This window comes from Rutidosis leptorrhynchoides, chromosome 11, assembly GCF_046630445.1.
Source record: "Rutidosis leptorrhynchoides isolate AG116_Rl617_1_P2 chromosome 11, CSIRO_AGI_Rlap_v1, whole genome shotgun sequence".
Taxonomy (NCBI): domain Eukaryota; kingdom Viridiplantae; phylum Streptophyta; class Magnoliopsida; order Asterales; family Asteraceae; genus Rutidosis; species Rutidosis leptorrhynchoides.
In genome coordinates this window covers 366609868-366627609 of record NC_092343.1, presented here as the reverse complement: position 1 = coordinate 366627609, position 17742 = coordinate 366609868, and the positions used below count along the sequence as shown (strand labels likewise).

General features: G+C 34.4%; 1 long non-coding RNA gene across 2 annotated transcripts; it reads left to right on the top strand.

The window, feature by feature from the left end:
- Window positions 1–6000: 6000 nt before the first annotated feature.
- On the top strand, window positions 6001–17118 carry LOC139877461 (uncharacterized). 2 transcript variants are annotated; one of them, XR_011768602.1, is made up of 4 exons: window positions 6001–6990; window positions 16489–16563; window positions 16716–16833; window positions 16935–17118. It is a non-coding gene; the product is annotated as an uncharacterized lncRNA (long non-coding RNA). The 2 variants fall into 2 exon arrangements; XR_011768601.1 differs by having other exon boundaries at window positions 16489–16833.
- The last annotated feature ends 624 nt before the right edge of the window (window positions 17119–17742 follow it).

The window sequence follows — 17742 nt, the reverse complement described above, 5'->3', positions numbered from 1 at the left end:
CTTCAATTCGTCGAATCTGTCTTTTGTCTTCACCTTTTATTATTTAAATGAATATCACTTGTAAATAGAACAATTGCAACTAAAAGCTTGTCTTTCTTGAGGGATAATGCTATGAAATATATGTTCGTTTTTAGCATTATCAGTTAACTAGTGATTTTAACACCCAAACATGATGATCAACTAATCAATTTCACTAACCAACCCAAACCAACCAACAATGGTCATTAACACCATTTACTAGCTCAAACACCCAATTATCAACTAGTGGGTTTACTCAAGAACACCCATTTGAAAACCTCAAATATGAACACTAATCATACTATGAAAACTCAGAGTTAGAACTTACCAATACTACCACAATGTAGCCGTGAACGAGATGAACAACTTTAACACTTGCGACTTCGATCGATTCAAGCTTCTTCTTCTCCAAATGAAGCTTTCTCTCTCTCTAAACTCTTTTCTCACTCTGGGGTTGAGGTTGAAGATGAAAGAATGAAGATAAGATTGAGGACTTGCATCCGTTGGGGGGCGTACCATCCGCTGACCCCTGGGAAGTAACAGAGTCGCCGTCAATAAGTCTTTCTACGAGTCTTTTTTTGCATTGAGTCCACCAATCTGATTTTTGTGGCCTGAAACCGTCCATACGCGAAAAGACCAAACTACCATTCATTTAACTCAAAAATAGAAAACTGGAACTCTGTCACAGGGACAGTGCGCGGCGCACACCATCACCCCTGCGCGGCGCGTACGAAGGGCTGAATAGTCTGCCAGCTTTTAAATCACGCCACGCTTCACCCACTTTACGTACACTATAAATACATTATGCACAATAAATATTTGAGTCTTACATTTGATGTTTGTGGGTGTGGTTCAAAAATCTCTTTCTTTTGTTACACGTGAGTAAATGCAGGTGCACGATCGGTGGTCATGCTCGTTACATTTGTTGACTGACTTTGGTTCAATTTGAAGAACTTCGCTGCTTTCGCGGAGTTTGGTTGCAGTTGTCAGACATGGTACAACTGCTTTTTGGAATTAATGTTGTCGCTGCTATAAATTGTAATCCTCAATCAGTATGTAAGCTAGACACAACTTGGTAGTATGTAACTAATGCAAATTGAGTAGGCAGTTTGCAAATTCCCACAGCGTAGCGCGGTAACCTTTCCTCTTGTTATAATCATATATGCTAAAACAGATACGGAGTACTACCATTGTTCATAAGCTATCTAATTTTTATTTTTTTTATTTTTTTTATTTTTTTTCTAACTAAGGTATCATATATCCAACGGGCTATTCTAGAATCAAATTGGCTCTCATCTCTCTGCTACACACCAGCCTCTACCAACAATTCCTTTGCCCTGGGATCGATTCCTTTTCAACCGTTCATCATCGAGTAAAGTATTAGGGTAAAGATTAGGTGTGACAACCCGAAAATTTCCAACCAAATTTAAACTTAATCTTTATATGTTTCCGACATGATAAGCAAAGTCTGAAATGTTGAAATCTCAAAAACTTTGAACTGTGTTCATATAATCAATTACTTTTGGCTGTGCTCGATGATTCACGAACATTTATGTGTATAGATATGTATATATTATATATAGTTATATTAATTGTAAAATGTTAACAAAGTATTAAGTGTATAATACTTTACATTAAACGTATTTGTCTTAATATATGTTTTATATGACGGAATTAAAGGATATTATCAAACGATCGAAGTGGAAGATATTTTGATAGCACATAACATGATTGTTACGGATCTCTATTGTGAGGTCCACTTCGATTTAGAAAATCTTTTCCTTTTGATTATATTTGGAATTAGATATATAAAATAACCTGCAACGTGTATTTAAAATAAATTTATATATATTGTATATGTAGATTTAAAAATATTTTTGTGTTTGATAATAGCACTCGTTTATGGTTAAATAAATATTTCGTTTATATTTAAGGTGTACAAATTTATATTTTTATTTTACAATGTGATAATATATAATAGTAATTTAGATATAAAACGTTTTGACATACTTTAATAGATAATGAGACGATGATTTAATGAAACAAATGATCAAAACACTCAAATGTATAAATTACATTTCTTGTAATATAAATTGTTGGCAAATAAGTTTAATTATTAATAAAGGTACGTGTCGCGAGACGTAAAGTACAAGTTTTCTTAGCGTACGAAAGGACGTTCAAAAAACCGGAACCGGGACATAAGTCGAGCGTCAACGTACAAGTTATCGGAACTAAAATTTCAAGTCACCTTTACATGAGAATATTATATAATATATATATAATTAATATAAATTATATATAATATAAATATAATTATAATAATATGTCAACTAGGAAGATAACAAAACATGTGTGAGATGGCAGACCACCCCATGCGATCGCATGGGAAATGGCCTGGAAAGCCATGCGATCGCATTGCAACCAGGGACAGAACCATCTATAAAGCTCGATCAGTTTTTGCTTCGAGTTCATATATATTTCTATCCTCTCATCTCAATCTCTCTAATATATATTATTATTATTATTATTATTATTATTATTATTATTATTATTATTATTATTATTATTATTATTATTATTATTATTATTAAGATTAATATTATTATTAATCTTATTATTTTTAGTATTGGTATTATTATTAGTAGTATTATACATAAAATATTACGACGGGAGTATGCTCGAACGATTTCAAAACGAGTTTTCAAACGGGTGTAAGCTAAGGAAATTATGGGTTATTGCTAAAGAGGTTATGAGTATTGTTCGGGGGTATTGCTCGTGAGTCAAACTAGTGTTTATCATCTCCGTTGCGTCTACGTACTTTCCTGCAATATTGAATCACTATATTGATACTTGAGCATTCATATCTTATCTTTTATATATTTAATAGTGTATCCATGTCTAGTGCTCGAGTATATATGTTTATGCATACTTGTATACTTTAATTTTGTAGTTAGACAGTTTATGATGAATCATGAAATTGATACATATGTTATTAATATAAGGTATATGATATGCATGTCGTTGGAAACCTATCGAAAAATTATTAACTTTTCATTTAGAAATCGTGTGTTTTCGAAGAACGGATTAAAAGTTATGGTCAACTGAATTATGATTAACATTAATTGAAATTGTTTTTGAATCTGCAATTGATATTTAAACAACTTGTTGATAAGATTGATAAATTGGATTTTCAAATATTACTAATCGAGTAAATGAATTTATATATAAGGCACGTCTCGTCTTGTTGAACAATTGTTAAAGTTGACTGTCTTATCATGTTTTAAAGCTTTATAAACACTATAATCTGATTTTACAAGTATTGGAAAACTATGTGAAATAGTAAAATATGTTCGATTGCCATGATAATTCGAATATAACATAGCTCCTGAAATAATTAATATTTTGAGTTTGATAAACTATAAATTCGTTCAATTATCAAGACTTATACTATAAACATGTATAGATTTAAAGAACATATTGGGTCAGGTTGACTTTTGAGATGACTTTTGTTAACTTTTGTATGACGGTCTCGAGCATTAGGATTGTGATACACTATGACCTGACCTAGCTTGTTAGATATGTATTGACCAACATATGTTCTCTAGGTTGAGATCTACGGTTATTTTGCATTCCCGGTTTCGGTCACATTTCGGTGAATGACCTTATGTGCTGCTAAGGTGAGTTTCATTTGCTCCCTTTTTAATTGTTTTTGCAATCTATATTTTTGGGCTGAGAATAAATGCACTTTATTTTAAACGCAATGGATACAAGTACATACTAAATTCTACACCGAGTTTAAACCGAAAATCCTTTAGCTTTGGTAACTAGTAACTGCCGGTTATAAGAACTGGCTGGCGCGAGTAGATATATATGGATCCATAGGGCTTGACATCCCCGTCTGTTCCAGGTATAGAAACCCTAGCCTGAACTATAAAACAGACGTATGCTATTTGAGTTTAGTACACGTTGGATTGCGTGTATTGTACATGTTGGTTGCATGTATGTTAAAACAGGGGTACTTATTATAACGTTAAAGTTTAGTTACCAGGGTGCTCAATTTCATAGAATATTTTGATAAACGTTTCTGGATGAAACAACTGAAATCTTGTGATCCACCTTTATATACTGATTATGCGCAACATTAAAACTATGAACTCACCAACCTTTGTGTTGACACTTGAAAGCATGTTTATTCTCAGGTTCCTAGAAGTCTTTTGCTGTTTGCTTATATGTGATACAAGCTATGTGCATGGAGTCATACATGCTTTATTCGAGAAAACGTTGCATTCACAAAATCATCACCATGTATCTTATTTTGACTGCATTATCAATGGATGTAGTATTGTAAACTATTAATTACGGTGATTGTCTATATGTAGAAATCATCAAAAAGAATGCAATGTTTACAAAACGTATCATGTAGAGGTCAGTACCTCACTGTGAAATCGATGAATGATGTGTTCGTCCAAAGAAATTTGGAGGGATCGTCACATTAGGTCTTCAAGGGATTGCGAGGTTTTTCATCTCAATATACCGCTCAATATCAAACTGTGACTGCTCCACCGATTGCGATGTTTGTTCGTTTCTTGAATTGAAATTGATTGGGTGTACAGACTACACGTTATTTCTCATAATCAGATCCACCTTATATAGAATTTTTTTAGCTGTGTGTATGTATTTGTTATTCTATAGATCTCTATTAATTATCATGTTTTAGTGTTACGAAATACGAAGTAATACTTATACAATGTACAAATGTATTAAGACGCTGGAGAATAAAAGTTGTCCACTGGAGTGTCTTTATGGAGATGAAACTTCAATTATGTCTAATGGTGTATATGACGTTCCTAGTCAACTGAATACACAATAAAGGTATATATATGTAGAGGAGCTACCAGTGATTCTCATTTATACTATTTTGCTACATTATTTTGTGATTCACGGTGTCCAGTAGAGATCACATGGATTGTTAACGAATTATTTACTAAGTTTGTCCACTCATAATGAGGTTCTTAAGATTTGGTTATTTTTTTTTTAATATACTTTATTGCAATCTGCTAATTATACTGATTTGTTTTATAATGTTGTTGGCAGATGGAGAGGGAGGCAAGACTGGCAGAGGGATGGCAAAGAACCGACTATAGCTACCTTATATTAGTTTAGAATTCATCTATTGTAAATTACATTTATGACTTTTTTTGTAAATACTTTATATATATATATATATATATATATATATATATATATATATATATATATATATATATATATATATATATATATATATATATATAGAGAGAGAGAGAGAGAGAGAGAGTTTGGTTTTGTAGTAAATTTAATTTGGTATATTTGATGCATTTTGTATTTGGCGGTTGTTATTTGAAATATTTGAGATTTTAATTTATTTGGCGCTAGAAATTATTTGACGGTATTTGGTAGGTATTATTTAAAATATTTGAGTTTAACCATGGTTAACATTTACTAGAACACGTCTAAATGCAACTAACGGAACACCTTTAATTGCAACTAACGGAACACGTCTAATTGCAACTAACGGAACACGTCTAATTGTAAATAACGGAACACGTCTAAAAGACATAACGAAACAGCCTAATCTAACGATTTGACAACACGTCTACTTGAGAGTTTTTAGAGAGGTTCCTTGAACCGCACTATATGTCACCACTCAATTGAAGCCGTCACATGTAGACGTGTTGTTCAACACGTTTAAAAAGATTTTTCGCACGTCTAATTGTGCCAGAATGTAGTAGTGTACGGAGGTTGTCCTTAGATGTAAATGATTAGCATAAAGAAGATTATGACTTTATACATGAGCCAGAAATTTTGGATGCCAAGCAGATACAATCAAGGTACAACCATAGTTTTTTTATTAAGGGTGTTTGCTTATCTTAATTTTGTATTTTAAGTGTTTTGTATCTCATTTGTAAGTGTTTTGTATCTCCTTTGTATTTTGTAGCAAAGGATGAAAATCAGCAGAGACAGTTATGAAAATATCTCCAAGAAGGTTATTCATCAATCAAAATAATACACATTTACACCTCATGAAACATAATTGTCAATACACTCTAGACTTTTAATTGCAGGTGCTTTCAGCAAGTATTATGTTGAATTGAATTGCATGTGCAATTAAACATAATATATTTATTTCCATCTTTTTGTTATTATGTTTTTGTTTTTCTTTAGGTTTTGATTTTTAATGATTTTGCATGTATTATAGTGAATTGAATTGCAGGTGAAAGCCAATGATCGCGACGAAGAAGGTAAAAGTATTATTGACTTCATTCTACTTCCACTGACTTTCTAAACTCCATTTTAGTTTTAATTTTTATTTCCGCTCTTTAGTTTTATTGTGTAATTTTTACGATAATCAAAGATGTATCCGTCCTTTCAAGCATTAGATGGTACATTCACTAATTTTTTTTTCTTAAAATTAACCTGTTGACCTTACGGATATTTTTTTTGTAAGGTATTTCACCAAAATTGCTCGAAAACGATTGCAATGGTTGTGGTTGGTCAACTGCAATTTTTTGTTATTATGTTTTTGTTTTTCTTTCGGTTTTGATTTTTAATGGTTTTGCAAGTATGATTTGAATTGCAGGTGCTATGTTATGTGATGAACAAATCCGATTGTTCTCCATTCTATTATTGAGTTATCATTTTAGTTATTTGTATTTTTTTGTGTGGGTATTTGCTTTTGTTTTATGATTTGGTTTGCTATCATATTCTGTTATTGGAAATTCGGATTATCGACTGAGGGTTTTGATTAATGTTAAAAAGTGGATTTTTATTTTTATTTTTGCAAACTGCTATTAACAAAGTTCTTATGAGAGGTATGAAAAGGGTAAACAGATTGAGTAACAAGCATCGTCTTCCTGGCGAGAAAGATTATTTCACACTGTGCATTATCATAAAGTTGCAGACATATACTTGGATCATCGTGTATCTTTGCAGGTAAAGTTTCTCTTCTTTCGTGTTGTAATTTACTTTACCAGGTTGATTAATCAAATTATTCATTATTCTATAAGCTTTGTAGTTTACACTTTCATACAAGTATTTATTAACTTTTTTTCGGTTTGTTAATTTGTACTATTGAATCTTATTGTGATGCACATAATACTGCTCATCCTACTACTGATCTACTCATCATTATTGCATCATACATTATGTAACGACCCGTCAAAATCGCTATTGACGCGGCACGTTAATCATTGATTCCACAGTGAGGTTTTGACCTCTATATGATACGTTTTGATAAAATATTGCATTCATTAAAATAAGTGACTTTCTAAACATAGAAAGTCATAAACATGTGGGCGAGTGCTTAGGTATAAGCAAAACCCCGAAATACATAAGTCTTTAATTTACAGGTTGACATCACAGTCCAATTATTTATTACACAACGCAGTTTTATTTTGAATGCAATAAACTTTGTACAAAGCATGAGAGACTCCATGCAGGCAACAAGCACATCACAGCGGAAGCATTCTAAGGACCTGAGAATAAAACATGCTAAAAAGTCAACACGAATGTTGGTGAGTTATAGGTTTAATTGCTCGAGTCATAAACATATATAAAGATAGACCACAAGGTTTCATCAAAAGTTTATCAATAGATTCTACGTAACAGAGCACCCTGGTAACTAAACTTAACGCTATAGTGATAATTACCCCATTCATTTTAATACACGCAAACCAACGTGTCTTAAACTCAAATAACATACGTCCGTTAAAAGGCTAGCGCTCTAGCTCGGACGGGGATGTCAAGCCCTATGGATCCATATACAATTATTCGCGCCCACCAGTCCATATCCTATGTACTGGCAGCTACTAGTTACCAAAGCTAAGGGATTTTCGGTTTAACTCAGTGTAGAATTTTGTATGTACTTGTGTCTTATTGCGTTTAAAATAAATTGCATGTATTCTCAGCCCAAAAATATTTAAAGTATTTAAAAAGGGATCTATAACTCACAGTTCAATATTGCGATTCAATATTGTAGGCAAATTGCGTAGACGTAATGATGGTAGACGACTGTATGGTTGGTCTTGGATTCAAGAACAATACCCCGAACAATACCCAATATTTCCTTATTTTAAAACGGTTTGAAACCCGAATTAAAAATACCCTCGAATATACTTTATTATTATTAAACTTAAAATTAAAATTATAATTATAATTTTACGTACATAAATTTTTATGATATATTTCGTCGAGCAAAACTGACCTTTTATAGTACTTTTCGATTTACTGTAGCTCATGCGATCGCATGAGTTTTCAGTGTTTTTGCCATGCGATCGCATGGCCGCCTTTTCTGTTTCTGTTTGCTAGTTCGTCGACATCAAATAGTGTTTTACTGTAGCAAATAGTGGTACTGTAGCAAATAGTGTTTACTGTAGCAAATAGTGTTTACTGTAGCAAATAGTGTTTACTGTAGCAAAGTAATTTTTACTGTAGGAAAGTCGTTTTTACTTGTACATATATATATACATACATATAATTGTTCATGAATCGTCGAGAGTAGTCAAAGGTAATTGTATATATGTAACAGTTCTAAAATTTTGAGACTCAATCTAACAGACTTTGTTTAACGTGTTAAAATAATAAATCGTATAGAGAATTGGTTTAAATAAGTCAAAAATTTTCGGGTCATCACAGTACCTCCCCGTTAAAGAAAATTTCGTCCCGAAATTTTGAGTAGTACCTGTTTCATGAGCGATATCAGTGAACAAATGTGGATACTTTTGCTTCATTTGATCTTCACGTTCCCAAGTAAACTCGGGTCCTCGTCTTGCGTTCCAACGAACCCTAACTATCTGTATTTTGCTTTGTTTTAATTGTTTGACCTCACGGTCCATGATTTCAACAGGTTCTTCGATAAAATGGAGTTTATCATTGATTCGTATTTCATCAAGAGGAATTACGACATCCTCTTCAGCTAAACATTTCTTCAAATTTGACACGTGAAATGTGTTGTGAACACTACTAAGTTCTTGCGGTAGCTTTAATCGATAAGCAACTGTTCCAATTCTTTCGGTGATTTCAAAGGGTCCTACGTACCTAGGACTTAGCTTTCCTCGTTTACCGAATCGTACAACGCCTTTCCAGGGTGACACTTTCAACATGACTTTGTCGCCCACTTGAAATTCTAGCGGTTTTCTTCTTACATCAGCATAACTCTTTTGGCGACTCATGGCCGTTTTCAATCGCTGTTGTATTTGAATGATCTTTTCGGTGGTTTCATGAATAATTTCTGGTCCAGTAAGTTGTCTTTCTCCTACTTCACTCCAACATATAGGAGATCTGCACTTTCTACCGTAAAGTGCTTCAAATGGCGCTGCGTTGATGCTCGTATGATAGCTGTTATTGTATGAAAATTCTGCCAACGGTAAGTGTCGATCCCAACTGGTTCTAAAGTCAATCACGCATGCCCGTAACATGTCTTCCAATGTTTGTATTGTTCTTTCACTTTGACCATCTGTCTGTGGGTGATAAGCGGTGCTCATATCTAATCGAGTTCCCAATGCTTTTTGTAATGACTGCCAGAAACGTGATGTGAATCGGGTGTCGCGATCAGATATGATAGAGATGGGTACACCATGCCTGGAAACTACTTCCTTCAAATATAGGCGTGCTAATTTCTCCATACTGTCTGTCTCCTTTATTGGTAGAAAGTGAGCTGATTTAGTTAGACGATCAACTATCACCCAAATAGTATCATGACTACTTGCAGTCCTTGGCAATTTCGTAATGAAATCCATGGTTATTCTTTCCCATTTCCACTGCGGAATTTCTGGTTGTTGCAGTAATCCTGACGGCTTTTGGTGCTCAGCTTTGACCTTTGCACACGTTAAACATTTGCTTACATAAGTAGCAATTTCTATTTTCATATTAGGCCACCAATAAAACTTCTTGAGATCGTGGTACATTTTTCCGTTTCCTGGGTGAATTGAGTACCTCGTTTTGTGTGCTTCATCCAGTACTAGTTGCCTTAGGTTACCATGTTTTGGTACCCATATCCTACCAGCAAAATACAGGGTTCCATCGGCTTTTTCTTCAAGTTGTTTTTCTAACCCTTTGCTTATTTCGCCTTTTCTGTTTTCTTCTTTTAAAGCCTCTAACTGTGCTGCTTGAATTTGCTTTGTGAGATCAGTACGAATTGTAATATTCAAAGCTCGGACCCTAAGAGGTTTTACTCTTTCTTTTCGACTTAGGACATCAGCTACAACATTAGCCTTTCCGGGGTGGTAACGGATTTCACAATCGTAATCGTTTAACAACTCTACCCAGCGACGTTGCCTCATATTGAGTTGTTTTTGATCAAAAATATGCTGAAGACTCTTATGGTCGGTGTACACTGTACACTTGGTGCCATATAGATAGTGTCTCCATATTTTGAGTGCAAAAACTACTGCTCCAAGTTCTAAATCGTGCGTCGTATAGTTCTTTTCATGAATTTTTAGTTGTCGTGAGGCATATGCGATGACTTTTGTGCGTTGCATTAATACACATCCTAAACCTTGGCGTGAAGCATCACAATAGATCACGAAATCATCATTTCCTTCCGGTAATGACAAAATGGGTGCAGACGTTAACTTCTTCTTTAATAACTGGAATGAGGATTCCTGTTCTGTGGACCAATCATACTTCTTTCCCTTTTGAGTCAATGCAGTTAAGGGTTTGGCGATTCTAGAGAAATCTTGAATGAATCTTCGGTAGTAACCAGCAAGACCTAAGAATTGGCGAATTTGTGTTGGAGTCTTCGGGGTTTCCCATTTACTAATGGCTTCGATCTTGGCGGGGTCAACTTTAATTCCATGTTTACTGACAACATGGCCCAAAAATTGTACTTCTTGTAACCAGAAATCACACTTCGAAAATTTTGCGTACAATTCTTCTTTCTTGAGTATCTCTAGTACCAGTCTTAAGTGTTGCTCATGTTCTTCCTTGTTCTTCGAGTAAATCAATATGTCGTCGATAAAAACAATGACAAATTTGTCTAAATACGGTCTACAGATGCGATTCATTAGATCCATGAATACTGCTGGAGCATTAGTTAATCCAAAAGGCATGACTAGAAACTCATAGTGACCGTAACGGGTTCTGAACGCGGTTTTAGGAACATCTTCTTCCTTCACTCTCAGTTGATGATATCCGGAGCGTAGATCAATCTTAGAATAAATACTTGATCCTTGCAATTGATCAAACAAATCATCAATCCTCGGTAATGGGTACCGATTCTTGATCGTTAATTTGTTTAATTCTCTGTAATCTATGCACATTCTCATAGATCCATCCTTCTTCTTGACGAACAGAATAGGAGCACCCCAAGGTGAAAAACTAGGACGAATAAATCCACGGTCCGATAATTCTTGCAACTGGTCTTGTAATTCTTGCATTTCTGAAGGTGCAAGTCTATATGGAGATCGGGCTACAGGTGCAGCTCCTGGTATGAGATCAATCTGGAATTCTACACATCTGAGTGGAGGTAGCCCCGGTAATTCTTTTGGAAATACTCCGGGATATTCTCTTACAACTGGCATGTCATCAATGCTTCTTTCTTCAGTATCGATCTTCTTTACGTGTGCCAGAATAGCATAACAACCTTTTCTTATAAGTTTATGGGCCTTCATGCAGCTGATAAAGTTCAGTTTTGAGTTGTTCTTCTCCCCATAAATCATTAATGACGTTTCATCCTTACGAGGGATGCGGATTGCTTTCTCAGCGCAAACAACTTCCGCTCTTGTTTTGGACATCCAGTCCATGCCAACAATTACATTAAAACTTCCTAATTCTACGGGTATCAAATCAATTTTGAAGGTTTCACCAGCGAGATTCATTTCGCAACCATGGCAAATTTTATCGGCTTTTATCAGTTTACCATTAGCTAATTCAATAGTATATTTATCGTCTAGAGGTAATGATGCACATTTTAGTTTAAAACTAAAGTCTTTACACATATAACTTCTATCAGCACCCGTATCAAACATAATAGAAGCTAGTTGATTATTAACGGTAAACGTACCCGTGACAAGATTAGGATCCTCACGTGCTTTACTGGAACTAACATTAAATGCCCTCCCACGTGCGGGTTCTTTGTTCTTCTCCTTATCAGGGCATTGATTTATAAAGTGACCAGACTTCCCGCATCCATAACATTTCTTGACATCGGTCGATTTTGTCTTTACTTCAGAAATGGTGGCATAACAATCTTTCGCCACATGTCCTTTCTTGTTGCACTTATCACATACCACTTGGCAATAGCCTGCATGATGTGTGTAACACCTTTTGCAGAACGGATGAGGTCCCTTATAGTTTGGACTTGCAGTTGCCCCATCTTGTTTACCTTTAAAAGTTTCTTGTTTCTTCAGGTGAGTACTTTTGCCCTTATAGTCTTCCCATTTCCTCTTTCCTTCAGTTGTCTTGACTTCGGTAATTGGTGCCTTAATCGAACTCTCTGTGATCTGGTCCATGAGTTGGTGTGCCATTGTCATGGCTTCCTGCATCGTATTTGGTTTGGACGATGTAACATTTCCTTTGATATTGATCGATAAACCGTCAATATACATTTCTATCTTTCGCTTCTCGTTTGGCACCAATTCGGGACACAACAAGGCTAGTTCCATGAAACGCTTTTCATAGTTATTGAGATTCGCGCTGATAACCTTCAGATTACGTAACTCAGATTCCATTTTTCTGATCTCGTTTCGAGGACAGTACTCCTCGATTAGCATCTTTTTCAGTTCTTCCCAAGAGATATCATATGCCGTATCTATTCCTTCTGCTTTAGCATAATTGTTCCACCAAGTAAGTGCACCATCTTGCAACGTGCACGAAGCATACTTTGACTTGTCTCCGTTCGCACAATTACTGATTTTGAAAACGGACTCCATCTTTTCAAACCATCGGGTTAGACCGACTGGTCCCTCGATTCCACTAAACGTCTGTGGTTTGCATCCTTGAAAAGTTTTGTATGAGCATCCGTTTCGTGAGTTTGTGTTTACGGCTGCTGCTTTGGCTGCTGCTTCGGCTGTTGCTTTTGCTGCCTCGGCTGCAGCAATTCTTTCATTCACACGTTTCTCGACTAGTTGCTCAAACTCAGCATCCGACATTTGAGACATGTTTCTTCAATAAACACAACAGATATAATTTAATCATATAGAATATTATAGGTAAAATGAGTTGTCAATAATTAATCGTAGCATATTAATAATATGAACCGATTATTATAAAAGCTTTTTCTTCTTATTAGCATTTTATAATTATTTCTAGGGTATTACCTACCCGTTAAGTTTATACATAATAGCTAGTACAAGGAATTAACTACTAAAATCCTAATAATATTCCACTATGAAAAATTATAGCGAGTTACTACATTATTATGTAATAATAATAATAAGAAGTAGTAATAATACAAATAATCATTCCATGCATTTATTATTAATAAACCAAAATAATACAATACCATACAATACTGATATTTTACATATGCTTATTTTACATAACAAGATAGAGTAGCACACATAAGCAATAAAATAGCGCATGGAAGATTTATGGTTGCGAGGTCGTTCATTCAGAACTATCAGAAACTTCTTCCCATTTGGTTCTCTCTGCCAATTGTTTGTGTGCACATGGTCCGACAGACATTCTGGCAGTGTATTTTATTTTTAGTTGGGGTTTTGAGGTACCCGTTACCTCAGTGGGTTTTATACAATAAGGGTGGTTACGGATCGAATGGTCCTGTTCTTTTTTAATAACTAAGGACATTTTATTATTGTGGTTGTTTTTATTATCTATTGCAAGTTGGAATTTCTCCTTAGTGATCTCTTTTATTTCATTAGTGAAATCCTCCTCCTTACTGATCTCGTCTGATGACGAACTGTCTGAGTCATGTGTAGGAGAATATGACGACGAACTGCAAGAATATGTACCGGTGGTCATGAACCGAAATCTGCCAGGCGTAATCGGCACAACCCGCCCGTCGGCGGTATATCTGGACCAATGTCCATATTTGTTTAAAAATGGACGATCCTCTTTTACTCCAGGGATCATGGGTCCATGCCAACGATACTGTGGCTCCGGAAAACTAAAGCTGGGTGGAGCTGGAACCTCCTCTGGGTTTACCGGGAGTTGAGATTCCCCTGCTAACACAATTTCTTCTTTAATAGGTATTTGAACGCCCTTTTCAGTTGTGGATAGAATAGATTCAGTGTCCGATTCCGAGTCGTACAAAATGATAGGATTAGAAGAAGTCATCTATCACATAATTGAAACAACAATTACGTTAGCATATAAATATATTACATATAATGTTTTTGACCAAATGATAAGCAAAAATCAGTAAAAACAAATATGGTCATAGTCCAGACTCACTAATGCATCCTAACAATTACCAGTTAAACACACTAATGTAATTTCTGGTTCCCTATGACCTCAAGCTCGGATACCAACTGTAACGACCCGTCAAAATCGCTATTGACGCGGCACGTTAATCATTGATTCCACAGTGAGGTTTTGACCTCTATATGATACGTTTTGATAAAATATTGCATTCATTAAAATAAGTGACTTTCTAAACATAGAAAGTCATAAACATGTGGGCGAGTGCTTAGGTATAAGCAAAACCCCGAAATACATAAGTCTTTAATTTACAGGTTGACATCACAGTCCAATTATTTATTACACAACGCAGTTTTATTTTGAATGCAATAAACTTTGTACAAAGCATGAGAGACTCCATGCAGGCAACAAGCACATCACAGCGGAAGCATTCTAAGGACCTGAGAATAAAACATGCTAAAAAGTCAACACGAATGTTGGTGAGTTATAGGTTTAATTGCTCGAGTCATAAACATATATAAAGATAGACCACAAGGTTTCATCAAAAGTTTATCAATAGATTCTACGTAACAGAGCACCCTGGTAACTAAACTTAACGCTATAGTGATAATTACCCCATTCGTTTTAATACACGCAAACCAACGTGTCTTAAACTCAAATAACATACGTCCGTTAAAAGGCTAGCGCTCTAGCTCGGACGGGGATGTCAAGCCCTATGGATCCATATACAATTATTCGCGCCCACCAGTCCATATCCTATGTACTGGCAGCTACTAGTTACCAAAGCTAAGGGATTTTCGGTTTAACTCAGTGTAGAATTTTGTATGTACTTGTGTCTTATTGCGTTTAAAATAAATTGCATGTATTCTCAGCCCAAAAATATTTAAAGTATTTAAAAAGGGATCTATAACTCACAGTTCAATATTGCGATTCAATATTGTAGGCAAATTGCGTAGACGTAATGATGGTAGACGACTGTATGGTTGGTCTTGGATTCAAGAACAATACCCCGAACAATACCCAATATTTCCTTATTTTAAAACGGTTTGAAACCCGAATTAAAAATACCCTCGAATATACTTTATTATTATTAAACTTAAAATTAAAATTATAATTATAATTTTACGTACATAAATTTTTATGATATATTTCGTCGAGCAAAACTGACCTTTTATAGTACTTTTCGATTTACTGTAGCTCATGCGATCGCATGAGTTTTCAGTGTTTTTGCCATGCGATCGCATGGCCGCCTTTTCTGTTTCTGTTTGCTAGTTCGCCGACATCAAATAGTGTTTTACTGTAGCAAATAGTGGTACTGTAGCAAATAGTGTTTACTGTAGCAAATAGTGTTTACTGTAGCAAATAGTGTTTACTGTAGCAAAGTAATTTTTACTGTAGGAAAGTCGTTTTTACTTGTACATATATATATACATACATATAATTGTTCATGAATCGTCGAGAGTAGTCAAAGGTAATTGTATATATGTAACAGTTCTAAAATTTTGAGACTCAATCTAACAGACTTTGTTTAACGTGTTAAAATAATAAATCGTATAGAGAATTGGTTTAAATAAGTCAAAAATTTTCGGGTCATCACACATTAGGTGACTTCTAAGCTTATGTTTTTGCCGTTAAGTGATACAGTATTACTTTGGTTTTCAAGTTACCTGGTGTCAGATAATATGTTAGGCCCAAGTCCAAAATGTATCATGGGCTTAGGGTCCATTAGAGTTAGGATAGTTAGGGTTCCATATACTCTATAAATATTGTCCAATGTTATCAATAATATTCACGGGATTATATTGTTCAACATGTTATCAATAATATTCACGGGATTATATTATTCGCGGGATTAAGCATATCGGTGAAAATATGCTTCACATAGTTGCTCATAATAAGGTTTGGGAACCTTCTTGAAAGAAATTAGTGCTAGGAGTTTTGCAAGTTTTACAACAGTTAAATTTCCTTCGTTGAATTATTTTGTAAATTTCTAACATCTTTTAAACTACTTTTGGATAGACCTAATTGTATTTGTTACTTGTAACTAGAGGTTTTAATATTGATTTTCATCCCTCGGTTCTTATGTTATTGTTCATTTTTGTATGTTATTGTTAGGTCATTTCTCGTGTATAACATCGCAAACTAATGTTTCTTTGGAGGGGAGTTGACGCTCAGAAGTCATTAGATTTGGTAAGTTTTGTTAAGGTATATATTATAAGTTGTTATTCTCTACTTCTTTCATATAATTACGATTATCTAAGGAAAAGTCGAAGTCTATTTTCTATAAAGTCTCCATTGTGATGTTGGATTGGAATTTCGATATGGATGGGTTACACTTGCAGATTAGACATAAATATCAAACCTGGTGTGGTTTTGAATATGCAGCAGGTTTGAGCTGAGCAGATTGTGCATCTACAACATAAGGAATAAACTTTTATAACATGTTGTGACTTGTAAAAGGTCTACTGCTGCCATTGTCCTTAATTTTAGTTTTGATTGTGTTATGGGTAAAACATGATGTGAATTGTTCAGTGAATTTACATTGGTTTGAAATTGGGCAGGGTTGACTTTGTAGAGTCAAAGTTGGAATTGGAGTGATTGAGTTAGACATCCGTATGATAATTGCAATGGCAGATGATAGAATCAATTGGTAAATAGAATCAAATAGAATCAATTAAAGTATACAAATGTGATGATATATAGAGTTGATGTTAGAGCTTTATATTAATGGTCTTTCAATTTATGTACAGCCAATTTTATGAATATGAATATTTTTGTTGGAACATTATATGAATATGAATATTTTGTTGGAACATTATATGAATATTTTGTTGTAACATTATATGAATATGAAATATGAATACTACATAGCTTACAATAATACAACATTTATATAGAAACTTTACTCTATGCTTATTATAAAAAATTCTATAACCATGAAATATAGTGCAAATTATTATTACTCCTACTTACTACAACGCATGGCCGAAATCGTCGTTTCAGTTATATCGGATTGTCGTTTTGAGTTTGCGTTCACAGTACAAAAGGTCCCTCAATTTTGACTTAACTTACACAACAGCCCCTCAAGTTTCCACTTTTTCAGGAGTAGAAAGCGTAAATATATAATTTTATTAAATTTAAAAAATACAATTCCACTCAAATTTTTAACGGGCCCTATCTTCTCCTATATACTAAAAGGCATGGCCGAAATCGTCGTTTCAATTATATCGGATTGTCGTTTTGAGTTTGCGTTCACACTACAAATGGTCCCTCAATTTTGACTTAATTTACACAACGGCCCCTCAAGTTTCCACTTTTTCAGGGGTAGAAAGCGTAAATATATAATTTTATTAAATTAAAAAAAAAATC